This window comes from Patagioenas fasciata, chromosome 1 (genome assembly GCF_037038585.1).
Source record: "Patagioenas fasciata isolate bPatFas1 chromosome 1, bPatFas1.hap1, whole genome shotgun sequence".
In the NCBI taxonomy this organism is placed as follows: Eukaryota; Metazoa; Chordata; class Aves; order Columbiformes; family Columbidae; genus Patagioenas; species Patagioenas fasciata.
The window spans coordinates 189,134,152-189,149,687 of NC_092520.1; the positions used below are offsets into that span (position 1 = coordinate 189,134,152).

At 40.6% G+C, this 15,536-nt stretch overlaps 1 long non-coding RNA gene across 7 annotated transcripts in view; it reads right to left on the reverse strand.

Moving 5' to 3' along the window:
• Window positions 1-3,245: 3,245 nt before the first annotated feature.
• The window catches only part of LOC139826921 (uncharacterized), a 48,100-nt gene continuing 35,809 nt past the window's right edge, over window positions 3,246-15,536 (reverse strand). For 4 of the 7 annotated variants that reach the window (XR_011737032.1, XR_011737036.1, XR_011737033.1 and 1 more), the window contains 2 exons: window positions 11,353-14,967; window positions 3,246-4,783 (listed from right to left, as the gene is read on the reverse strand). This is a non-coding gene — a long non-coding RNA (uncharacterized lncRNA). The remainder of the gene's footprint in view (window positions 4,784-11,352; window positions 14,968-15,536) is intronic. The other 3 variants (XR_011737037.1, XR_011737034.1, XR_011737035.1) reach the window with 3 other exon arrangements.

Here is a 15,536-nt window from a genome sequence, read left to right on the forward strand (position 1 = left end):
AACTGCAAAGTCTGAATTAATGCTAAAAGAATTACATGGAGACTGGTATTTTCTTCTCTTCTTTCAATTTTATTCTAGTACAAAAGTAATTAGTTCTTCAAGCACAGTTAAACCTTGCCTATTTTATACTGAAATCTGGGTGACTCACTGAAAGTTGCTAAGTTTTTCAAATTCATGAGCATGAAAGCAATGAACAGCACAAATTAATGCTTCTCAAAACATACTTATTTTCATTTTATAACTTCTTTTTAATGTCATTTCAGCTAATTTGGAGTTGCTAATCAGTCATCAAAATACAGTTATGTTATATTTTTTAAGCGATGGCTTCTCAATACAAAAGCTTCCAACCCTTTAAAACATGTCCAGTGTGGTCTTCTACTGAAGGAAGATGAAAACACAATGAAAAATAAGTCATAAGTAATGTGCTCATCACAATTTTAAGATTGCCAAGTTTAAAAAATCATAGTTATAAGAAATGCAAACCTCAAAAAGAAAGCAATAGGGTGTGGCATGTAATATATTCTAATTAATCTTGTTACTATGTAGCTGCATGTATGTAATTCTTTCTGCCATGACAGGTTAAGAAAAAGCAATCGTCTCAAACACTAAACAGCTAAGCATCTCCTTATGATATACATAATGTAATAAGCCCCCTCCCCCAGTTACATAATATATCCAAAACCAGAAACAAACAAAAGCCCCTAGCCCCCAAAACTCTACAGTGTCAGCATTAGTTTTACATGAGTCTGAAGCTTGTTAGAAGCCTCCTGCATTGCTACTGTTGCTGAGTATAATCAGTGAGCTCCCCTAACATGGTTTCTGCCTCCATATTAACAATAATCAATTACAGCGCTGCTATTTTAATGGCTCAGTGTTCTCTCATTCTCTCCTTCCCTCTCTGAGGTTATGAGCATGGATTGTAATACCTACAGTCATGACAATAGCTGCAGTAATTATCTGTTCCAAACATCATTAGATCAGTTAAAGAGGAGTGTGACCAAGACAGCTTTACACTGCCCCTCAAATACTGCATGGCTTAACCTTCTCCTTTCAATGAAACCCTGGAACTGCTAGTCCAGGCTTTCACTGTGACCCACAGAGGTCATTTTAACTCTCTGTGGGCTGGTTTTTCGTACAGGGATGAAAATTTGTTTCCAAGAGAGCCTAATGCTTCAGGCTCCCAGGTCAGAGTAGCCTGGTGTGTACCAAGGTATGGCCCAAAAAGGGGAATAAAACCAGGGCTAGGCAGAGGATTGTCCTTTATTTCAACTTGCTTTAGTTTTGAAATAAAAGTTGTGCTGGCCTGGGACACAAAGTCTAACAATCAGAACATTTTTGTGGGAGGGAAAAGCCTGTAAAGATTCCATTTTGGAAGGATGGAGACATTTTTTCGGCTTGTTTCCTGGGCTGTCCAGTTCTTCTGGCTGCCTGCTGTGCTGGCGAGCTCCCGCAGAGCTAAAAGCTGCTCCGCAGCAAGACAGCCAGAGAGCATGAGGGAGAAACCCTGAAGCCTGCAGGCTGCCAGGAGAAGAGACTGCCTGAGGGATCACCGCTCTCTACTTCCCTGGGCTGGTATGGACAGCCTGGGCAGCACATACCCAGCTAGCTAACAATCTACTCTCCTGGTGACCAAGAGGCTGCTGCCATCAGGAAAGCCACTATTTGAGATGAGAGCTGCGGAGGCAGCCAGCTGACAGCCCAGGAGCCTGGGCTCTGGTGGAGACTTGTTTTATGTAGTGGTCAGATACCAGCTACCCCTGCAACCACTGGCTGGGGGCTTTGAAAGCCCAGCCCACCTCCAACTCAACAGAAACAAGCACAGAGAGAAGACTTTGAAGACAGTCAAAGGAAGGTTGAACTAACAGAAGAGCTGGCTTGAGAAACTCTTTTCCAGCAAACTGGTATTTCTCAATGGAAATTCTTTTCATAAGGAAGATTCTGATCACCCCTTGTAACATAAACATTAAGGCTGAGTGATAGACTTACCATGTGTACACTTAAGTGGAGAATGAGCTTTGATTAGTTGCAGAGAGCATCACTGTGCCAGATCCCACCAGCTGTTCAGTGGCCAAGAATCTCCCACTGAAAGTAAACGTGGGCAATGGGTGTGAAACGAGTCTGGATCAGGGATCCACAACTGCCCATGCTCTCCTGCCAGCGGACGTGCCACGGTCTGATGAGTTACAAAGTTGGGTTGACCGGTTTTGTCAGTTAGGAACCTTATATGTTCTGGAAGAGTTATCACACAGCTGGTAGCAGCCTCTGAAAGTTTCAATTAAAGAAACTGGGTTTTGAATGAAAAGGAGATGACAATGTGGCTAGTCATCTAGGTCCTGTTTGAATTAGATTAGCTGCACCTGGACATTTCAAGATTTAAGGTGCATTTTTTCCTGATGTTATCAACTGCCCAAATGTGGTCCAAGGCAAAAAATGAGACTGAAGCTTCAGATTAGAAGATAATTAGATTTGCTGCCTGAAAAGAAACCATCATTAATAAACTATCTAGCAATGAGGATACATTCAGCAGCACCCAATATCCTTCTGTAATTTATACTAGGTAACGAGAGCTCTAATCCCCCTTATTTCTTGTTTTATCTCTTTTATATCTATTTTTATACTTTTGTTTCTTTCTTTTTCCTCTCAAAGGGCTAAGATAAGCATAATCAACAAATGTATTTTTAGCTTAGGCCTCTGATCGCATTCCTGCAGGACAAAAGAATTGTAGATCTGCTTGCAAATATTATGTTACTTCTTTTAGTTGTCTTTATGCAATTTTGGATTAGGCTTTCAGTATCTACCTGCAGGGAATTCATGCTGAGCCATAAAAGCCTATTACAGTAGTGACTGGTGAGGTACTAAAAATACCTTAGTCTGAAACAGCTTGTTTCAGCTCTTTATCAGGCACTAAGAAAAGTGTGTTGCATAATATCTAACCGGAGAAGGACGATTTCCAGGGGACAAATATAATACCTCTGGAAGTAACAGAAGGAGAAAAAAGAGAGTGTGACAAGCTAAGCACTGGATGTTCTCTTCCATAAAAGAGGAAACTCTTCACAAAGCAACCCTACAGAGCAGAGGTGTCAGACTCATTTTCACTGGGGGTCCCATCAGCCTCGGGGTTGCCTTCAAAGGATCAAATGTAATTTTAGGACAGCATAAATGTAGGAGTGGTTACATTTTTACAGTCCTAAAATTACATTTGGCCCTTTGAAGGCAACCCCAAGGCTGATAGGGCCCCCGGCAAAAATGAGTCTGACACCCCTGCTATAGAGTTAAGAGAAGATGCCCTGAAAAAAAGTAGCCCCAGTTCAATGTTCTTGTTTGCACACTTGGCCTGCACTGGCCATTGTTCTCTTACTCTTTTCTCTACTTCAGCTTCAGATTTCCTCTTCCTCCTTCTGTTTCTCATCACTTCATTTCTCCATAATTTCTCAGACATTATTTTCGATGATTTCTCATCTGCTCTCCTCCTGATCCTCTCTCCTTTGCTCTTCAGCCTGGATTTATTTGTCCTTTTCTCCGATCATAAGACCTTCCGTTTTAACTCTGATACCAGTTTCCTTACTTCTTCTCCCATCCTGCAGAACATCCCTAGGACTAGCCTGTCTTCCTCTGCATGAATTTCACTTGATCTATTTTGTTTTAGCCACCTTCTATCTATCTCTGTTTCTCTGTATCTGTGTTTCAATTTAGCTGACAGTTGAGCCAACAACAAGAGTACAACATATTTTTACTTCCTAGACCTATTCTCCAGCAGTCCTGTTGCCTGAAACATAGCTGGGGATTTCTGACACTTCCTTGCCAGTCACAAACCTAGGAAGCTCTTTCTCTCATAATACTGAATTGTTGTATGGTTACTTTGGTCCATTGTTTACTAATTCTTAATGTCTATATAGGAGTATTGAGGTGACATATGATGATGGTGTTGCTATTAGAAATAAATCATGCCATTAGGCTTTAGCCTTTCAGGAATTGTAATAACTCATAGTCAGCTCAAGTGTAGATACAACTCAAGGTCACAGTTCTCAATTTGTGAGATGAAATTCGGAGTGTTTCTGTTGGTAAAAATAATCAAAAATATTTAGAGATTTTTAAAGAGAAAAGCACTCATGCCTGTCTATAATTTTCAATTCAGCTCTCAAACTTGGGTTGGGAACAAGATTAAGTGTGAGTCTGTCTACCTTTTCTTGCAATTATTCCTTCCAGAAGTCAGATAGTGAATATAAAATACCATCGGCCACAAAGATCAATAATTCTGATACAGAAACATTTTTACCTGTCATTACATGGTGTGACATGATTTAAGCCTGAGTTTTTTGGCTAAGGAGAAACTATTCTACTCATTTTTTCATATAGTCTGATGTTCCTACACTTCAGAGGCAATGTGTTATGCAGCTGATTTTTCACAAAATAAAAGAAATTTAGCAACAACATAAAGGATATCTGATGCACTGACTGTAATAATTATTCAGAAACACTGAGTTTTAAATAGCCTAAATCAGTGAGTGCTGAGGAGCTGTTGCTTTAGCACATGCTAGGCCTTTCATTGAGAAAAGAGTATATTCAATAATTGACATATTATTATTAATAATCTATATTTGTCCAAGTCTTTCTGGTCAGGAAATTGTCTGGGAGAGTTGGAAGCCCGAAGTTTGCCTGGTGCTGCTCCTTTTCCCTTGGGCTTGAGTGCTGAGCTGCCGCACACAGTGACTTCTGGTTGCTCCCTCTCGGTCAGTAGGGTGGTGGTGGGTTTTTAAATTCTCCAGCTTGCATGAACTGGAAGCTATTAAAAATCATAAGAAAGGAAATGCCAGAGCTCCACACGAAGTCTACACAAAGTTCAGACTACTGAAGCTAAACATTGTGCAACACCACCAGCATATTCAGTATATCTTATTTGAATGAAGTGTAAATAGAGTTAGTTAATTTATTAAGTGGAGTCTTCCTTCTCTGTTATGGATATGTGGAAACATCTTGTTTTCTTATTAAATAGATAAATAAATTATAGACCCTCTCATCCACTGTTTGCAACCATTCTTCCCTCTTCCAAGAAGGAGCCCCTAAATTAAGACACACTATATCAAGCAGCCCTGTAGAAGGCATTTTTATTTAATACAATAAACCCATTACATGGTATTAGAATGCGGCAATAGTGGAAGCTCTGATAAAGTGTTACATTATCCATTAAATAAATTAGTAAAAACCAGGGCTTCAGTGTCCATTGTTCCTGCTTATAAGGTAACAACCCCAGAATCATCTATATTTAATGCTGCATCTAACTAAAGCAAGTGAAAAAATAAAATTTTAGGGTTTTGGGTGAGCATCAGAACTGAAAAGATTAGCCAGGAAAGGAACTGAATGGCTTTCTGCCATCAGCTCAGAAGCCCAAAATATTACTTAGTCCTTAACAAAATACCTCAGGAAGCAAAGAAATCACATAATACTTTGTTAGGAAGTTTGATAGACATTTTATCTCCTCCTTAGATACTCCTCCTAAATTGTAAGCCAGACACCCATGAACACAGTTACAGCACGCTGGAAAGTTAGCAGCTCCCAGAGTAACAAGAGTAGCAGATTTGGCAGAGTCCTGCTAAATTCAATTATAACAATGATCATGTAATTTTCTGATGTCAACATTAAACAACAGCCATTGTCACAAGACCACAATGAATCTTCTAAAAATAACCAGTTTGTCCTCAGCAACCTGCTCCATGCATTGAACATGGAGATATCTACAGCTACCCATGTGATGAATCTCATATGTAAGTTTTCATTTAAAAAAGGTTCCTGTGAACACGTATGTTGTGTGGGGTTTAGTCTGATCTCTATGACACACCCCGTCCAGTACTTGTAGTTGCGACTGGTACTTAAGGGAGTCATTGGACACTTAGTTCTGCTTAATGGTGACATTAGGGTTGTTGTCATTCATCCTAAGGCAATTCCTACAAGCCTCTTTTGGCTCATCTCAAGCTTTGCCCATTGATAAGAAATTACTTATTTGAGAAGGGGTCCCTGAACACCACATGAATGGTGAGTGAACAGCCGCAGTACAAAACAGGACAGTATCTGTAAATGTCTAAGACCTTGAGTGAAAGTTACTGAACTATTGTGTAAACGAAAAATCAGTCCTTGATCAGAAGCTGACCAAGGTCAAATCTCAAGCTGCAGGGCTCAAATGAGTCCAAGAATTCTCAAGATATTTATTGGGCTGGGAAAACTGAGCCTACATGCTTAAGGGTCAATGGGTTCCTTCTGCTCACTGAGCTTTGTTTGCTTTCAGGAATGCTCTCAAAATGCTTTGTTACAACCTGCCAAGTAATGTTAATCCATGGTCACTGTGGCAAAGCCTTTCTGTAAAGATATACATCTAACCAGATGAGTCCTTTTAGGACTCAGGAACTCTGAATTTGAGTGTGTATCTTTTGCATGATTTATGAAGGAGGAGGATTTGTCAAAGTTCCAAGCCATACCTGGTCAAGAAACTGAAATCTTGAAAAAATATTACTGCCAGTTCAGGGTTTTGGCAAATTGTTCTCATTCACAAACCATCTGATCACATCCTCAGTACAATTTGGGAACCTACTTTGAGAATTACAATTTATTTTTCTAAAACTTCTCAGAGGATGCCATCAATTAGAAGCTGGCACGTAACCAGACATTTTGTCCTAGACCTTTTGTTCACCATCACATACTACATCCATTGCTCCGTTCTTGCAAACCTTAACTGCTTGCAGTGAAGATTTTCAGTGAATGTCCTTGGCCAAGACTGACTTATTTTAACTGAACTGGTCAATGATATTGCTAATGTCTGGCCACTTTTCAAGTGTGGCTAGCTCAGAAGACCACAAGTAAACTTTTGTGACTGCTTATCAACCACATGAAATATTTTCAGGGTAAGATAACCCGCAAGAATGCAAAGTAGCCTTTTGAGGCATTTTTCTTATTACTTGTTTCGTTTTAAGCATGTCTTGTGGAGCTACATCTAACCAGAGATCAATGAGTTCCCTGAAAATGCAGTGCAAGATGAATGAGACAACAGGGACTGTTGACCTGGCATTGTTGGCTACATTGTGCTGCATTTCTCATAATGGGTTCAGCCTACCTAAAGTATGTGAACAACAGCTCTTATAAGACCATTACAGACTACACTTTCAATAGCCACACTTCCCAAGAAAAGGATGGAAACCATTGAGACCAAAAAAGGAAAACGCAAGAACTTGCTGAGCTGTGAGCCAGGCAGTCTGCATCACTGACATGTACTCATGGACTGCCCAATTAAATGCTCTTATCTCTGAGATGGTGTTCTGCCGACTTAGCACATTCTCCATAGAAACGCTGGGTTACCATGCTTTTCACCAATCAGCTGAGGGGACAATCCAAAATGCTGAGCACAAACTCACCAATATATTGAGGCCACCTCCTTGTTTGACCTCTGAAGCCAGCTTTTCCTTGCAGCACTTCAATGAAAAACACTTAGGCTTTTCCTGTTATAAGCTGAACTGAGAGTGATCATTTGGGAGACTGAATCTTGAAAGCTATAATTAATTACCTTCAAGTTGTAGGCAATTAAAGATGTAGATCCTTAACTCTTGAGTAAGCTAATGAGGACATATACTACAAGGCACACTGCATCAAAGTAGTGTAAAATATTAGTCTGGGAGAAGAGACAAGAAGATAAGAAGTCCTATGCTGATACTTACCTGTACAAGTTATCTCAGCAAAAAGGAGGGAAATACTGCAGGAGCCCTGTCTTAAAAATCAAGGAGCTGAAAATACAGAACTAGAATGAATATTGTGTCAAGGAATCATTTTTGTCCTTGGTTATATAAGGTAGGCTGGAAGGATTTTGTTGGGCTGAAGTCTCTTCAAGGACAATGAGCTCCAGATCTTGTGATTCTAACACAGAAAAAAAGAAGAGGTTTCTTTCAACACAAGGAGTGATCTTGCACCAAATCACCTGTTTTCTTTCTTTGATCTCTTTATTAAAGGTGGAATTTTCAATTAGGTAAAATAAGACTGAAACCTTTGTCTATATTTGTCTCACTTTATTGCAGAAATTTCACAAAGATTCCAGTACTGTACACAAGAAATAGACACTATGTATCTGGCAGAACTGGGATGACAATCTGTCTCACAATTCCTTAAGGACAAGTTCTGAAAAATCCCATTTAGGAATCTAAAGCACTGTCCAAGCAGAAGATGTGAAAGTCCAACACAGTGATTCAAAAAGAAAAATACCTTTCCCCCCTACCCTCTTCTGATGCCTGAGAGTCTGTCTGTACCTAAAACTTGTCCAGAAAACTTATTTGGGTGCCAAATGCTGTGCTGTCACAAATGGCCAGAGATGTTACTTTCTTGCTTGACCTGAATATCTGACATGAGCCCATCTCCCATCTAAGATTCCTCGGGACTCAGAAAATAGGCGTGACTTTTAGGAGACCCATCTGGAGGCCTGATCTGCACATATTGCACACACACTGAATTTAATGAAATGGCAACAGTAACTGCCATTAATGGTAGCGGCAGCAGTAACTGATGACTGTTTATACAATACCTTCGCCATTAGGGCAGTTGCCAAGCAAAGAGGAGGCTAAAAACACAGCTCCACATTTTTCATCTCTCCGCCTGCTTTTAACCACTCAGCTATTATCAAAGAGATGGAAGACAGCCTGGTTTGCCTTTTTGAAGGACTGAGCCACTCCGAGTATCTGAAAAGGGGGGACAGCCAAAACGAGAGGCAGGCATTTCCTCACCCCACAGTTCACACCATGTGTCTGAAGAGACTGGACAATGCCCTCAGAAGGCCAATGGTATCCTGTCCTGTATCAAAAATAGCGTGGTCAGCAGGACAAGGGAAGTGATCCTTCCCCTGTACTCTGCATTGGTGAGGCCACACCTGGAGTATTGTGTTCAGTTCTGGGCCCCTCAGTTCAGGAAAGACATTGAAGTGCTGGAGCGGATCCAGAGAAGAGCAACACGACTGGTGAAGGAACTTGAGCACATGACCTATAGGGAGAGGCTGAGGGAGCTGGGGTTGTTTAGTCTGGAGAAGAGGAGGCTTAGAGGTGACCTCATCACTCTCTATAACTACCTGAAGGGAAGTTATAGCCAGGTGGGTGTTGGTCTCTTCTCCCAGGCAGTTAGCAATAGAACAAGGGGGCATGGGCTTAAACTCTGCCAGGGGAAATTTAGGCTGGATATTAGAAAGAAATTCTTTACAGAGAGAGTGGTCAGGCATTGGAATGGCCTGCCCAGGGAGGTGGTGGACTCGCCGTTCCTGGAGGTTTTTAAACTGAGATTGGACATGGCGCTTAGTGCCATGATCTAGTAAATGGACTGGAGTTGGACCAAAGGTTGGACTCGATGATCTCTGAGGTCTTTTCCAACCCAGTCGATTCTGTGATTCTGTGAACTGCGGCATTGTCCTATGCAGGAACAGGAGTTGGACTTGGCGATCCTTGTGGGTCCCTTCCAACTCAGGACATTCTATGATTCTATGATGTGCCTTGCTACCATGATTCCTGTCCTGAGGTGTCTGGAGGTGTCCAGCCAGGCTCTGGGTGTCCTCCAGGAGCAGGGGGCCTTAGTTTTGGGTGCTGCAGTGATGGGTGACGTTGCCTTCAGCTTGTCTGGGTGCTGCCTCCAGGATCTCCTTGCAGAGGGACCGCTCCATTACATCCAGCCATTGAATCACTGGGGGATGGCACCCCAGGGCAGAGGCAACTCAGAGGGGAATGTTGCTGGTAAAAGATGTTAGACTAGAGCATCTTTGTGCCTATAATCTCTTCTTTTTCCTTTCTTATGATCACTAGGAGAACTTATGGTTCCACAGCCTCTCAGATATGGTGTGCTGAGAACAGCCATGCATGGCTGCTGTGGTACCACAAAGGACAATATTGCACCAGCAGGACATTAAATGAGCCTTGGGGTTTCTCGAGTTAGCTGAACTGTGCTGCCAGAAACAACACTCCTGCGAAAGCCCTGGTGGAATTAGTGTGTCAGAAATCACGGCATTTTCAATATTTCTGATTAAAAAATGTATAGTTGAAGGAAATAACACAGAAATTGCCAAATATTTAAGGCCGAGTCATGTTTCCATTAAAGTCAGTGGGAGATTTGCCACAGACTTTTAAAAGACAAGGATTGAATTCTAAATAGCTCATTTATGAGGAACAAGTGATATTTTAATGTACCAGTATTTTTCCAAACTCTTTTAGGAAAATTATTAATAACTGAATAAATCTGAAAAAAACCTGAAACCTTGAAAAATGCTTAATTACCATAGAAACGCCTGTCTTTCTTACTGTCGAGTGTCATAACTCCAGAGAGACACAGAGCTGCCATGACCAGACGGCTCCTTTTAAAATTTTCTGATTGCTAAAATCAAAGAATTGTACTGTATAATCCTCTTTAAACACAATACAAAAATGAGCTTCTCTTGGCATTAGTCACAGTCTGCTGGTATTCTACACCTTTCCATAAACAAATGGAGATCACCTTTACTGAAAGATTTTGAAGATCTTTTTGTTAAAAAATGAAATATGGAATTGAGTTAAATAAGGAATGACATGGAAATATTGTAAGGAACCTTTCCTTCCATGACTCAGTTTCACTGAGGAGGCAAACGGTTCATAGCCTCTCAATATCAAAATCCTACACACTTGCAGTGAATGACATTGACTTGCTGCATAGTACATCATTATCAGGAGCACACCAAAAAGCACAAAAGGAAAGAAATTTGTCATAGTGTTATTAACAATTAATTTATCTTGGTTAGAGGTTAAAAAGCTGATGACGTGCCTCCGAAACCTCTGTGTGGCCTCAATTTATCATAGCAAAATACCTGATAATTTTAAGTGCACCAAAAATATTACTGGCATGCTAAAAGATATCATTCAGCCTCTCAAAGTGAACTTACTATCTCTGACTTCAGCAGGCTTCAAATCAGACTTTAAAACTGCTGAGCTGGAGGATTTGTGGTCCACAGGGAAGAGGCAGCCAGAGAGAAATGGTGCTGGGCAGCACATTGATGCTCCCCATAAAGTGTCTTGTTCCCCACCCCTCCCTCCAGCCAGTGGTCCCCTGGAGAATGGATGCAGCAGCAGGTACCTTTGTGTCATTACCAAAATCTGTTATGAATGTTCTTGTTCTAACAAATGTAGAAGACAATTTTAAGAGGTCAGATCCATTACAGAGGACAAGATCCACATATTTGCGGTCTTAACACTGATCTCCCACAACTGCCAACAGTTTTTTTAAATCAGTGAAATTTTTTCAACTTGGAGCACCTTTGACATGCAGAAATGAAATCTGTTAGAAGAAAGACCATGGAAAAGCCTGACATATACATACCTGTTCACCAGCATTAGTTCCACCAGAGTTGAGGACACCTATACTGCAGGTGACAGCTGATTGTGGAGGTGGTGGGCCAGCTCGGTGGAAGCAGTGCAGCCGTGCCATGGCAGGGACGTGTTTGCACAGCGCAGCCTTCAAACTCACTTCTTTCCAGTTATTTTTGACTGCTGTGGAGCAGAGACCCTGTAATAAAAGAATCTCCTGATGTGCATGAAATACTGCAGGGAACAATAATACAACTTCATGAAGGAAGCAAGATATATTTACTTCTGGCTATTAGGAGCTCACTTGAACATTTTTACAATTGCAAACAATTCTGGAGACCAGCTATTTCAACACCCTGCTGAATGTATCCCAACAGAAACTTGAGGTGTTTATTAATTTTCTAGACAGAGAGAATGAAACTCACGATTCAGTGGAGAATGTGCCAAAACAAGTCAGTCACAGAATTTTTAAACTTTCACTTTTTATAAATGTTCTTTTAATTAGTCCATTACCCCAATTGTCCCTCTTCTCTTCACGTGTAAATCAATCATTTTACATGCAGAAAAACCCTTCAAACCCCTTGCTTAACATTTCAGCACAAGAAATTGCAGTGCCTCATATTGGAACTTCATTTAAAATTTAAAGTCTCTTGAGTACTGTGTTAAAAGGAATACCATTTTGGAGAGACGATTCCATAGCACCAGCTTCACCACACTACAGCAAAATTTTCATTCAGCCATTACTGTCACCAAGGAAATTGAAGCTAATTCTAGCTACCACCTTCTCAGATACAGACTTCTGGTAAAAAAATGTATAGCCTATTTTTGAAATCTCTGTAAATATCTCTAATGACTTTTGCTACTGCCTAGATCAATTTCCTGACTAGCACACTCCAGATAGCCTAAATTAAAATATGTTTGATATTATGTGTCATTAGTAAGTGAGCACTCTTACCTTTTTAGATACCAGACATCTTTGCATGATTTGCATTTGAAAGGGATGAGCAATTTTCAGCTTTGAGAGAATTTAACCCACAGGATTTCTGCATAGTTTTGCATTCCACTTAAAAATTCTCTCTCTCCTGCCATACCTTTCATATCCTTTTATGCTTAGGTTTCTTAGGATCTCTTGCCCTGCCAGTTTGTCCATATCTCTCATGAGTACTGCTTGTGAACTCCCAGAAGGAAGATGAAAGCTCAGTCCTGCTCTGCTTTTCTTCAAATCACTTCACCAATGTCTGTTGGGGATTATCCATGGAAAATTATTTAAGAAAAGAATTTATTTACTATATAAAAGGCAAAGTAAAAGTAAGATTTATCTTCTACCTGATTAATATTCCTGCTAACCTAGCATTAGACATCTTTCTTTTAATCAAATACTCATCTCCCATCTTCTATGGAGCTCCAAGCAAGGCAGTTTCCATATGGAGCAAACAAACAAAAAAGTGTCCTAGACGTTCTCCTGCTCATTTTAGCTTTTGTAGCAGATTCATTGTCTGCTGCTTCTTCACCAACACAAGTCGACACTGAAAAAACCAGAAGCAAGTCATCTCTTCTCTGTGGGTAAATAAAAGCTACTCGTGAAGGATCACATGTCATCTTAGGTACTTTTTGCTGGTGTTATTAGTCTAAGGATGTTCTCTGCACTATGTACAGGTTCTAAAGGATGCATTTTGCTACTGGATGTGCTGCCCCATCTCTTTCTAGTCTGTATGTAACATCCTATGGCAAAACAAGGCAATGCACACGGTCTGATAGTGAACACCACATTCCTTTTTCCTATTTTACAGTCCTATATTTACAATTATTTGCATTAGTGACCTTTTTGTTGTTTGTTTAAATGACATATTTGCTCCTTTTTCTTTTTCCTGATTTCCCAACTGTAATTCTTACTTCCTGATTTCTCAAGCCTTCATTTTAGTATCATTAAAAATCAAGCTTTGAGTAGAAGTTATCAAGAAATGTATTGGTTGTAGTGTAGCGTACTGGCTGTGTTTTAGCCAGTCTATAATAACATCAAGTATTGCATGTCTGATTTTTGCTCTTCTTTTATTATTACAGGTTTAACTACATTTCTTGTTTTATTTGGCTGAGTCAAATCAGGATGAAGAACAAATTGCCTCTTCTAAAGAGATTTGACCCTTGTTCTTTGCCAGGCACAAATTGTAGCTGATATTGCTGCAGCAGAAGCCTGGCCTCCCTCTTTAAAGTTGTATTGTGAAAGATGCCAACTAGATAGTCCTCAGACATGAGGTAACCCATTCATCTATATGTCAAAAGAAGCAACACAAAATTATCTATGAATGCTATACAAACGTCCCCAATAAATTACTACAAGATTATCTGGTGGGCCACAGATTATAAGAAATGCTATTCCTAATCATGTTTGCTCTGCACTTCTTTTCTATAAAAAGTCATGGAAGTGGCAAATGAGTTACTGTTTTTGTGCATACTGCATTGTATCATGACTTCTCTCTGCATAATCTAGCATAGTCATCAGAAGTCATCACTTTTGGAAAAATATCTGTGCATTTTCATTTAGCTGCTGTACCAACATCATCTCACTCTGTATTGCTGGTTTACTTGTGCTAGAAACAAGGACATGAGGCTTCTCTGGACTCCACTTTGGTCGCAAACCAATCTTATTTAACAAAAGAAAAAAGAAGATAAAAAAGGGAAATTTGCTTTGCAATTTCATTTAACAAAAGAAAAAAAGAAGAGAAAAAAAAGAGAATGTTGGTTTGCTAGACACAGAATAAGCAAATGTGGAGGTTTTCCTGGCTCTGTGTCTCAGAAAGTCTCACACTTTGCTCCTCTGGGTCACACTTATGGGTACTTTCCAGACATTTCCTTCAACTCATGTGCACACGTGTGGATGTGTGTGCACACACAGGGCCTGCTCCTGGACAAGCCACCCTGGCACCATTAAGTTTAGCCTCAGGTTACCATGAGACCACTACGGCAGGTGGGGACAGTCACAGCTCTTATCTGTCCCTACTGTCTAACAACATCTACTTACTCTCTTTATTAAGCATGAAGTAAGCTTTGGAGTGAGTCTTTTATTTATTCCACCAGAATTCTGACACACTCGGTGCATACAGTCAGTGTTGTCCTATGTCAAATGAAGGCTGTGTGCCAGAAGAAAATATTGCCCCCCAAACACCTTCCTCTTTTATTCCAAAACTGAGTGCTGCTGTGGAGAGCTGGGACTGTGTCCCTGCATTTCTCCTCAAGTCCTGCGTGATGCCAAGAAGTCACCAAACCCCACAGTTTTCAAAAAGTGGCCACAAGTTATGCATCACTCAATTTCTGGGTATCTAATATGAAACAGCTGGGGATGGATTTGCAGGTGTAGTGAGTACTCCCAACTCCAGCTGGAACTGGTTCACACCGCATAAAGCTTTATAAAAAGGTTAAGTGCTCTGAAACATGAATTCCAAGCTGGCTATCTAAAAGCAGCAGATGTTTCTGATAATGGGATATTAGCACAAACCACTTCTACAGGAATGCAGTGAGGACAAGTTTGCTAACACTTGTGAATCAGAGCAAACCTGCATAGATGCTGGTAGTGGAACAGCCTTTCAGGTGCCCCATCACAGTACAGGATCCAGAACTTTGAATCAGCAGTCTGCAAGACATCAAAAGGTTTTGAACAAAACCAGTGCAAAAACTGAACCCCTTCTCCCACCACATGTATATATAGTGTTATAAACACAACCAACCAAACAAGGAGAGTTGTTGAAAGCAAGAGGAATAAATAAACATTCCTGTCTAAACTACTTGAAGATATTGTAAATGAAAACAGTTGTGGCAACATTGCAAGATAGGCCGCTTTCCAAAAAGTAATGTGTTTCTCCAGTTTAAAAGCGTATGAAGCTTTGCCTTCCACACAGCATGAGGAAAGAGAAGCATCTCCCAGAGTCTCCAGCATCTTGGGTTACCTAATGCCAGCATCCAGACCAGGCAAAGAGTGACCACTTCTGTGTTCCTGGGCCTGAGCACGGACCCGTCTCCTGCTCAGGCACAGCTGGGGGCTCAGCTCTGTGCACCCACTTCCACTGACAGGAAGCCCAGCTGAGCATCACAGAGGCAACGATACTAATTTTTCATAAACGACTGATATTACTGAAGGAATCAACAGTTATATGTAGACACAAGCTAAGGTAACCAGAAAGACACAAGGAACAAGCTCATACC